This window comes from Lytechinus variegatus, chromosome 2 (genome assembly GCF_018143015.1).
Source record: "Lytechinus variegatus isolate NC3 chromosome 2, Lvar_3.0, whole genome shotgun sequence".
Lineage (NCBI taxonomy): Eukaryota > Metazoa > Echinodermata > Echinoidea > Temnopleuroida > Toxopneustidae > Lytechinus > Lytechinus variegatus.
The window spans coordinates 17,506,206-17,517,090 of record NC_054741.1 but is presented as its reverse complement, the minus strand read 5'-3'; the positions used below and the strand labels follow the sequence as shown (position 1 = coordinate 17,517,090).

Sequence of the window (10,885 nt, the reverse complement as noted above, 5' to 3'; positions counted from 1 at the left end):
GATTAACAAATGGGTTACAGTACTTCAATTTTCTGAATATTACTTTTTAATTTAATTTTACCAATAGAAATAATAAAATCATCTTCATTCATAACAGTAAAAATGTATTTTCAACTGTTTAATTAAGGTACAGTTATCAAGACTTAGGCTACTGTACAGTTTCCAATTGATAAAATCCACCTTGTCACTTAATTTCTTTAAAATTAATTAATTATGACTTACCAATATGAGTAATCAAATGTGAACTGCAAAAAAGGGAAAGAAAAAAATTATAAAATATTTCACAAGGAATAAATCTTATCTTAAATCATCTCCTAAAAATTTTAATTAGTCTGGTCTATGACTGTCACTTCATATCAAAGTGACCGCTTCTAAATTCAGTCAAATGTTTACTCTGTAACTAGGAATAAATTCATTGAACTATTTATTTGCTTTAGTTTATTACTAGAACAAAGTTCAAAATCTTTCAAAATTATAGGTTTGGATGTCCAAATATCAAAGTTACATCACTATCACAGCAACCAAACATGACAAATATGACTAAGGACTATATTCCCCAGACAATTCTCTGTTTTGGGGAGGGGCGGATAAATAAGAAAATTTACATCCAGACCATTGTTGGTCTGGTATTTAGGGTTAGAAGAAATTAGGGACATTTGTGAAAAAAGTCAGTACACATTAATTTAGATGAAAACAAAAGCTATCCACAATAAGTGCACAATGCATCATAAAAGTGAAGTCAGACTCCCATGTCAGAGATATTCGTTGTGTCAATATCAATGTCGAGTGAGTAATAAAACATAACCTATCAAATGAAACTGACCAAAGATTCTACAATTTTATCGATTCCGTATCAATATATGGCAGCCATTGGTGTGCTTTCTGACAGCGCTCTTTGCACAAATTGTCAAAAACCACTAAACAAAGTCCAAGTATTATCAAGTTTGCAATCTTATGCACATATCCTGAAGGAGGGAGAAGATAGGACGACTCGTAACACTTGGATTATTTCTATTCCAAGAATATAACTAAATTAATTTTCCCCTGCTAACTACCCTCTACAAGTGACATAAAAGTTTTCATTTGCATAAGGATAGAAAATGGGCATTTTCTCTTTACTCTGCCTCTATGTATATATGTGAACATTACAATCAATTTAAATCAGAAATGGTGTTTCATCTAGATTTAAGTTTTGACTAAAACTCATTGCCACCAGCCCACCACAAATATTATACTTAATGGGCAATCTTATTGAATAATATGGAGAGCCTGTCCCATCATCATGAGCATTATTTGACCAATGTCATCAAAAATGCATTATTTGCCACATGGAACATGGAATATACGTTCAAAATTTAGTCACCGTGAGACATCCCTAGGACATGGTAATTCCAAGTTACATGTAATATAAAAACTACAAATTATATTGTCCTCATCATCTTCAAAGAAACAAGCTATGAATGCCTCATACATCAATAGCACCAATGCTCAGACATATAGATATTGCCAAAAAAAAAAAAATACTTACAGATCTAGGTTCATCCTCTGTAATAGGAGATATAAGAAAGTAGATACAAAATGTTATATTACTTCATGTGCAACTTTTCCTCTGAATGGTACTCAAATTAATTCCAGTCCTTGGGAATAATTCAAGATTGCTTATAAGTTTTAAAGCTGCTATTTTATAAAATCTTTTATACCATATACATAAAAAAATCTGAGTAGACTCGATTGCTCATTCAAATTGGTTTACTGCTACAGAACACTTTTTTGATAATAAACAGAAGCAGAGAAACATGTTATGCATCTCATGCTTCTAAAATAAATCATATTTGCCTTTTACTCTCCCCATAAGAAGTGCATGTTCTAGAGTTAGGCCAATATGTTTAGAACTGTAACAGAAACATGCATTAATTAGCCTACCATTATTTTTGGGTGCTTCAAATAAAACTGCATCAAAAAATATAGCTTAGAGTATAGGTTCCAATGTGTGGCTGCTTTTAGAGGAAATTTGCTGATTATATTTATCTATGAAAGATTCACACAAACTTCAATACCATCAATGCAGAGTCCAAATTCTAACTTATTAAACAGAAGGCAAACTTTCAATTATTGACCTAACTGTGTTAGGGGTCCATTGTGCTGCAGCCCCTACAAGTGGGCAGCCGCCTATCAGTTGACAAGCATTCAACACCATATATGTGACTAAAGTGTACAAGATCAATATCGAATTTCATAATTCACACTTCATACTTCATGAGGAATAATATTCTGTAGAAATCCATACAATCTGTCAAAAGTGATTATCTTATCGAATGCCATGTCAAAAAATGAAGGAAGAGTACAAGCTCCTATAAACACCTGCATTTTGTACACGTTTTATATAGGGTGGCCGCCCACTGAACCAGCTAGAAAAGTGGCTCCAGTGAGTGGGCACCCCCAAAAAACTTTTTCTCTACTGGTGTAAACAAGATATGGACTATTGACTTCATGCTCTTTCATAAAAATCAAATTAGTTATCAAATAAAGTTTAGGCTAAGTACTGGCTTAAAATATATATCAAAGTTCCTTTGCTTTGAACTAGAAGTTAACAAACTGCCATTCTTCTGTGTTTGACTAATGGTGCCAATTTCAAATGATGTTGAGTGAGACGCATTTATGCTTACTGCTTTCACAGAGTATATTTTATTGGTGACAATTTCTAAGTTAATTTCTGAATAGATATCAAAAACATCTTATTAATTCTTAAGTTTTTATTCACCACTGGCTGCTCATTGGGGACAGTGGCCCACAGGAGCGCATATTCTATACCCTATGCAATTGGTTGAAAAAATCAGAAGAATGTATTTTGGTATTGGTAAAAATCCTGATCCTGACAAATTTTCTCTCTGCCTATCAGATGCCAGGATTAAAGTAGGTTACAACACCAATGTCAGTGTAAAAAATCAGACAAATTGCTTTAATGAAATCTCAAGAAACCAGACTTACTTGGGGCTTCAGGATTGTGCATCTTCGTCGTGGCTCCTGACATCTCCACCACACATTTTGCCCCCCTTTCTTTTTCTCTGATAAATAAAAGAGGAGGAAGCAAAATGCAATCATTAAATAAGTTTAATTGAAATAATTCATGAGATAAAACAAACATTTAAATGATTTACTTCAACAAATTCTTGTTCTTCATGAGTCTATTCATTTTCACTTGATTAATTCTTCAAATTATCAATCATCAAATAAGTTTAATTGAAATAATTGATGAGATAAAACAAACATTTAAATGATTTACTTCAACAAATTCTTGTTCTTCATGAGTCTATTCATTTTCACTTGATTAATTCTTCAAATTATCTAGATTTCTAGACTGAAATATCTTAAAAGATGCTTTCTTGAAATTCATAACGCATTGCTCACCATTTACCAAGGACCTTATAATGTTGAAACACACTCTTGTTAAATTATTTTTTTTCTTAGGGGGAGCAATGTGTACACACCTCTATCAGCATCCCTGTATTTCAATACTATGGGCCTACATATCTGAAGCCAATGGCAATATGAGGCACAAGGGATTTATATTATAATTTTCATATATAGACACACAACTTAAGCAACATAAATGTAGCAAGAATAGAATCCGGCCTGATGCCAACAACCCACAGACTGATAACCCATCGTAATTATATGAGGAAATAGGATGTTCAACAAAGCTAGTACAATTCTTGATAAAGAAACTTCTGAGAACTACAGTACATTCCATTAGTGTAATGATATGCAAAGTCACTTACCTTGAGTTGAAAGGCCGCACCCGCACGGCTACTTTTACTCTGGAAAAGGGAGAAGAATAGTACATTACTTACAAACTTCTTCATGATAAAATACATGTGGGCCTATTCACTGAAGAATTTCATTCAAAATGAGACATTGTGTGAAGATTTTTCTACCTTCACATATTAAGTCTACTATCATGTTAAGGTTCATAAAACTGCATCATTTAGGAGTCTACAGCAATTGATCAATATATTAATTATTGGCCTCAAGTCCAGATAAGTTCAAACATTTGAAGCATTCAAGCATGTACCTTCTTTCCAAAAGAATTACATGAAAATTTATTCTTCAAAACAAATGTTAATAGCCAAGTCAATCCCATGTTCTAAAATTTAGATTTTTTTTTTTTGATCATGCCAATCAATTAAATCCATTGTGAAGGGTTGAAATTAAATTAAAAAATCTTTAAATCTATCTTTGGATATTCAATTTCTCACTGGAAAAATCTGCAAATGGTTATAAACACTGAACATAGGGCATGCCTCTATTCTTTTTTTTGGGGGGGTTGTCTATTTCAAATCTCTTAATATTGGGCATATTTTCAAATTTGTTTTTTTTATAGCTTTGGGTGGGTGGCTGCCGCATGTCGCAAAAGCAACTTCTCACTTTCAGGCACCGCCTGGCCCATTCTCCCTGGTCTGCCCCCGTCTGCCCTAGCGGATTCTCTCATCACATGCGGGCAATTAAGGCAATGGGTTAATATATACTCACGATTCTCCTCCTCCCGACATTTTGGCCTTTTGAGCTCACAGTCGGCCAGTTGAAGTTTTTATTTCAATTACTGATGTTAGGGTGTATATTCCAATGAAAGTCCAACCAAGTTCACAGGATATGACCAATAATTTAAGAATCCAATATATTATGTAATTTTGGCCATCCTCTTTCCACTGTCACGTCACACTAATGTACTAATTGCTATGCCCAATCAATCTTTAGAACGGTATACGGATTTTCCCTGTGCAATGTGAATGAAAATCGCGAGAGCAAGCACTGGGCCCCGGCTTCGCCAGGCATGAGCGTGTGTGCACCAAGGCAACTGAATAAGAATTGACGTAACTTTTTTGCTCCATTCAAATACCAAAGGGGTGTTTGTAAAATTATTCTGAATACTAGATTCATTTGTTTTTGTTTTTCCCTGGTATATTATAAATAATTTGATGATAAGAATTATTTAAATGTGTGAAAATATAGAATATGATTTTATGCGGTTGAACTTATTGCATGATTTCCAGAATCGTTATCACTGGTACCCTATTTAGATAGTGAACTCGCCCAATAAATTACGTTTCGACCATACAATGGGTCAACAGGTGATTATTCTTTCCACGTTTGTGAGATAAATGGATTACGTAATATGTTGTAGGCAACGACAAGTGTTGGCTTCATGTCATCGGGATGAAAAATAATGGAAGAAGGAAATAGAGAAAATAATGTATGGTTGATCAATCGAGCGAATCTAGAGCGAATACATATATCTCCAAACTAAATAAGACAATTAAAGGTAGATTATAGGCCTATATGATTGTATACACCGGCAAACCTTTGACAACGTCCATTTCAATCTTTTATACCTTAATTACATCGTCGATTGTGAAAATTGGTGATACTAATGATTATGGTCATTCAAACACAACAATTTCGACTTTCTGTGTTAATGACCATAAAAGAGAAAAATGAGAAAAGAAAAAAGGAAGGAGACCAGTTGGAAATTTGGATCAACATGACTTGAGCTATTCGACAGAGTTCAAATTGGTGTTAAAATAATTCTTTGACGTCAATCTTTTCTAACCATGCTAATCGATACATGCATTGATTTTTTAACCAGAGTAGGGTCAGAGACTACGTAACAGAGCATGAAACAAAAAGAGTAGCCAACGGTGAAAGTTACGGGTCGCACCAATAATTCTTGGAAGTTTGGAGGATGTGATATTTTGTGGTATTTTTAATTCAGCCATTTCCGATATAAGAGACAGCAAATGGATGCCCATAATAGTACAAGCAAAAACAAATGAAGAAATTAATAATGTATACCTACCCCGGGACACCAGTCCTATATGTTTGAGAAGTTGTGATGTTGGAGTTGGCACTTGCAAGAAACACAACAGGAAAATTACAGATAGATAGATAGATAGATAGATATAGATAGATAGATAGATAGATGGATGGATGGATGGATGGATGGATGGATGGATGGATGGATAGATAGATAGATAGATAGATAGATAGAAAAAGATGATGATGATAGATAGATAGATAAATAGACAGATAGATAGATAGATGGATAGATAGATAGATAGATAGAAAGATAGATGGATGGATGGATGGAAAGAAAGATAGATAGATAGATAGATAGATAGAAAAAGATGATGATAATAGATAGATAGATAGATAGATAGAAAAAGATGATGATAATAGATAGATAGATAGATAGATAGATAGATAAATAGACAGATAGATAGATGGATAGATAGATAGATAGACAGACAGATACTAGTAGATAGATAGATAGATAGATAGATAGATAGATAGAATATGATGATAAAAGATAGATAAGAACAATCAAATTCGAAGTGAAAGGCTTAATTACATGTAAAATTTCGATACATACAAACAGATGATAAAAACTATGTATCATTGCGTAATATAGAGGAAGGGGTACAAAGAGAAAGGTATATAAAAGAAACAGAAATATTAGGAAGAAGAATTATTGGAGGAGACAGACTAAAATCATAGATAATAATGTTTTAACACAATGAATCATTTTAACATGTGGAGTATAGAAAGAATGACATTGGTATCCGTGTAATTATATATAATATGTTTGCCTAAGCTTATTGGTATACCGTTTGCATTTCTTGCCATTACAAATATCTAGAATTATTCCAATATACTTTTCACATCTTCGCTTCAATCAATACTATATGAAAAGCGTAGCTTGTAGTTCAACTACTTCAATGCATGCCTTCTTTTTGCTGATGTTTTCCTTTGCATATACTTATTTGGTTACTAGGCTAGACTAACTATATAGATTAAACAAAAGCGTCGTTACCGTTAGCGTCCATATAACTGACGTTCTAACATTGCCCACCAGCTTGTTGCTAGGTGCTGTCAGAGGATGGTGTCATTAACTCATCATTTTGTAATCATTGATGACAACCAAATGGCTAGACATTTTTGTTGAAACGAGCAATGAGGTCTATATGCAAGTAGAGTGAGAGAGAGGGGGAGAGGAAGACAGAGAGAGGGGAGGGGCGGGTAGGCAAACTGAGAGCGACAGGGTGTGAGCGGGAAGGAGGGGGTGAAAATTTTGAGACCTCTCAAAAATCATGCTGACTAAAGACGGAGATGGCGCTCTTTACAGTCTTTGCCTTCACAGAGGCCATCTCTCTCTTCTGTTGGCTTCGAATTTTGTTGTACGTTATTCTTGATGAGTTTTGCTGCATGTACGTCATAAAAAAATCAATAATATTATCAAGTCCTTGCATACAAACAGGTAAGATATACAGAGGATGCAAAATCACGTCCCTAAGACATTACATTTTGCGTATACGTGCTCTAAATTTACGATTGTTCACAGGTACAATTAAAAACCGGGTCAAGAATTTAAATCAATAAAATTTGTATATAATAAATCATTATGGATTCATCCTAACTACAATCCATAGAATCTAGAGCGTATAGGTACAGAGCATGATATAATTGTTTACCCTATCAACTGCCGTACTACTAGAATAATGATAATATTTATAGAATAGGATCATGCATATTGTAGATAGTTGTCAGGCAGACATGTGAAAATATTGTAAACACATTCTAAACAAGATGTTTTTCAGGACTGTTGGGTCTCCGGGTCAATTTCTAATTCACAATCAAAGTAGAATTTAAAAAAAATCCACTTGTTTTAACACCTGAAGTGGTACCCAGGGCTGAGCAAAATTTCATCAAAATCTGAAAAAATAACGAAGTTAAATAATATTTTATGAAAACGGTTGTATGTACACTGTTGTTACATAAGGACAAGTCCACCTCCAACATAAAGTTTGTTTGAATGAAAAGAAAAAAGTTGAACAAACATAATTCTGAATTTTTTTATCAAAATCGGAAGTAAAATAAAAAAGTTATGTCACTTTAAAGTTTCGCTTAATGTCACAAAAAATAGTTACATTCACATCCTGGTCGGTATGCAAATTAGGAGACTGATGACATCATCAAGTCACTATTTCTTATGTATTTAATTACATGGAATATGACATATTCTAATTTTCTCCTCATGGTCATAATATGAAACGAAGTTTTTCCTCCATGAACATGTATACTTATCCTTGATTTAGACTAGTGTGGTTTAAACAAGAAAGTCCTTATTGTCAAATCTGCAAATATTTTCCTCCATGAACATGTATAGATTTAGACTTGTGTGGTTTAAACAAAAAAGTCCTTATTGTCGAATCTGCAAATATTGTACAATTAAAACAATAAAAAACAAAAGAAATAGTGAGTGGGGGATATCATCGACTCCTTCATTTGCATATCACTGAGTTATGCATATGACTGTTTTTTGAAAAATAAGAGAAACTTTAAAATGGCATAATTTTCTTATTTTACACCCAATTTTGATGACATTATACGGTTATGCTTGTTTGATTTTGTTCTCTTTATATTCAAATCAACTTTTTTGTTTGGGTGGACTTTTCACTTGAGATTTATTGATCAATCTTTCTCGATTGTGCTAACATTGCACTTAAAGGTCAAGTCCATCCCAGAAAAATGTAGATTTGAATAAATAGAGAAAAATCAAACTAGAATAACGTTGAAATTTTCTTCAAAATCGGATGTAAAATAAGAAAGTTACGACATTTTAAAGTTTCGTTTATTTTTCACAAAACAGTGATATGCACAACTCAGTGACATGCAAATGAGACAGTGATGATGTCCTTCACTCACTATTTCTTTTTTATTTTTTGAATTATACAATATTTCATTTCTTACAGATTTGACAATAAGGACCAACTTGACTGAACCATATAATATTAAACAATGCTTATTTCACATGTTCAGGGGGAATTAATCTTTGTTTCACTTGACAATGAGGAAAAAATTAGAATATTTCATATTTCACATAATAAAATACAAAAGAAATAGTGAGTGGTTGACGTCATCAGTCTCCTCATTTGCATACCGACCAGGATGTGCATATAACTATTTTGTGAAATTAAGCGAAACTTTAAAATATCATAACTTTCTCATTTTACATTCGATTTTGATGTAATTTTCAGTGTTATGTTTGTTGGATGTTTCTTTTTTTTATTCATATCAACTTTATGTTGGGGTGGACTTGTCCTTTAAATGCCTCCAATGCACAAAATTATCTACATTTATTATTTGTTGCCCCCTCTCAAAGTGTGGCCCGGAAATCTTGTCTCTGCGGTGTCTCTGCCCCATCCCCTATAGAAGAGCTAACTATAACCACGTCATTAACCCTTTTGGCGAGGTAGATATATCAGTTGCTTGATTTAGCCCTTGGTCATTGTATTTATACAAGATAAAGATAAACAATTAATCTTCGAAGCTCTTCTTTTCGTCGATGTATGTTAACATTATTAAGCAATTCCAAATCAAATCATTCTAACCATTGTTCTCAATCACTAAATAAGGATGTTTGCCGTGCTTAATAGTTTACATTAAAACGCGGAATGTGTTTTTAGACAACTGACCTGTTGCTTATTTTTATGCTTAAATTTGGATTTTTAGCATTTCCGTGAAAAGGGACTGGGTGTAGGCTTGAGCCGGGGACGGATCCAGGATTTCCCAAGGGGGGGGGGCATATTTTCCAGAAGAAAAAATTGACAAGCAAAAAAAATATTTAACCCAAAACTAAGGGTATTTCGTCCACGAAAAAAAGTTGACAAGCAAACGGCATTTTTACATAACAAACTTTAATTGTGCCTCTCAAAAGGGGGAGGGGCACGGGTCGGCTTTGCCCCCCCCCCCTGGATCCGCAAGTGGCTTGAGCTATTATGGTAAGTGAGCTAAAGGAGGGGGGGTCATTTTCACCCATGTGATATAGTGATTTGCTCTATTCATAAATGGTTTCATGTTACTTTGGGAATTATTATGATTTTGACCTTTAATACAAATTAAGTATAAATTGTATATATCACCAAGTTATCTTAATGTTTGCACTGTAAAAATGCAGTTAAAATGTTAAGCAACTCTGTTTAAGCCCGTCAATCTAACAACTATTGTTTAAACGTTTAAACAAGTTGTTTTAAAAAGTTTAAAAAATCGCTTGTTTAATCAATATTTGTTAGAATGACGTGCTTAAAAGAACGTTTTTACAGTGTGACCTGATGCACTCTTATGGGCCAAATGGTTACCCCATGCCATGTTATGTTATACCGTGATAAACTAATATCTTCCAAATTTGTTTTGCATATTTTGTTGTTGTTTTTTTCAGAATTATTCATTGAAAATAATTTTGTATAAATCGGTCTCGACAAAATAACTAAACTCAAGTCTTGTCTAGATCGCCACCAAGCGCTTGTAACAACTACTGTAATAAAGATGGGCAACATACCGTCAACACTCAAATCTATTCAAATTTAACCAAATTATGGGTGACTTTTAAACTAAATGAATTAAAAGTCAACTCGAGCAGAGGCATCTATAAAAAAAAATAGCTACATGTAGGCCTATGTGCACTATTGGTGAATATTGCATGGACAGTCTTTGACTGACTTTTTCTAAAGGTTTCTGATCACATATAACTCTCTTTATTTTCTGATCATTTTAAAGCTTCTGTAATTACAATGTAATATCAAATACGGAGGCCATTTTGAGCGTAACATTTGATGGGTCAAGACGATATCCACTCAAATTTTTTATCGTCTTATCGATAACAGTTTGGAAAAATCCTGAATGAATGAAATTTAGAGAGTATTGGGCAAAAGGAGAGAGTTGGTAATCTTATTTGATATGCAAATGAATGTATCTTTACCATCAAATTCAAATAGATAAGACTATAAAGCATGAATACATTTGCATTGACATTCCTGTCAGGGGCGGATCT

The 10,885-nt window shown here is 33.5% G+C and overlaps 1 long non-coding RNA gene across 1 annotated transcript; it reads right to left on the bottom strand.

The window, feature by feature from the left end:
- Positions 1-201: 201 nt before the first annotated feature.
- Positions 202-4,867, bottom strand: LOC121407469. Its single transcript, XR_005968920.1, has 5 exons — positions 4,531-4,867; positions 3,780-3,818; positions 2,989-3,065; positions 1,529-1,545; positions 202-245 (listed from the first exon to the last, which is right to left on the bottom strand). It is a non-coding gene; the product is annotated as an uncharacterized LOC121407469 (long non-coding RNA).
- Positions 4,868-10,885: the final 6,018 nt, after the last annotated feature.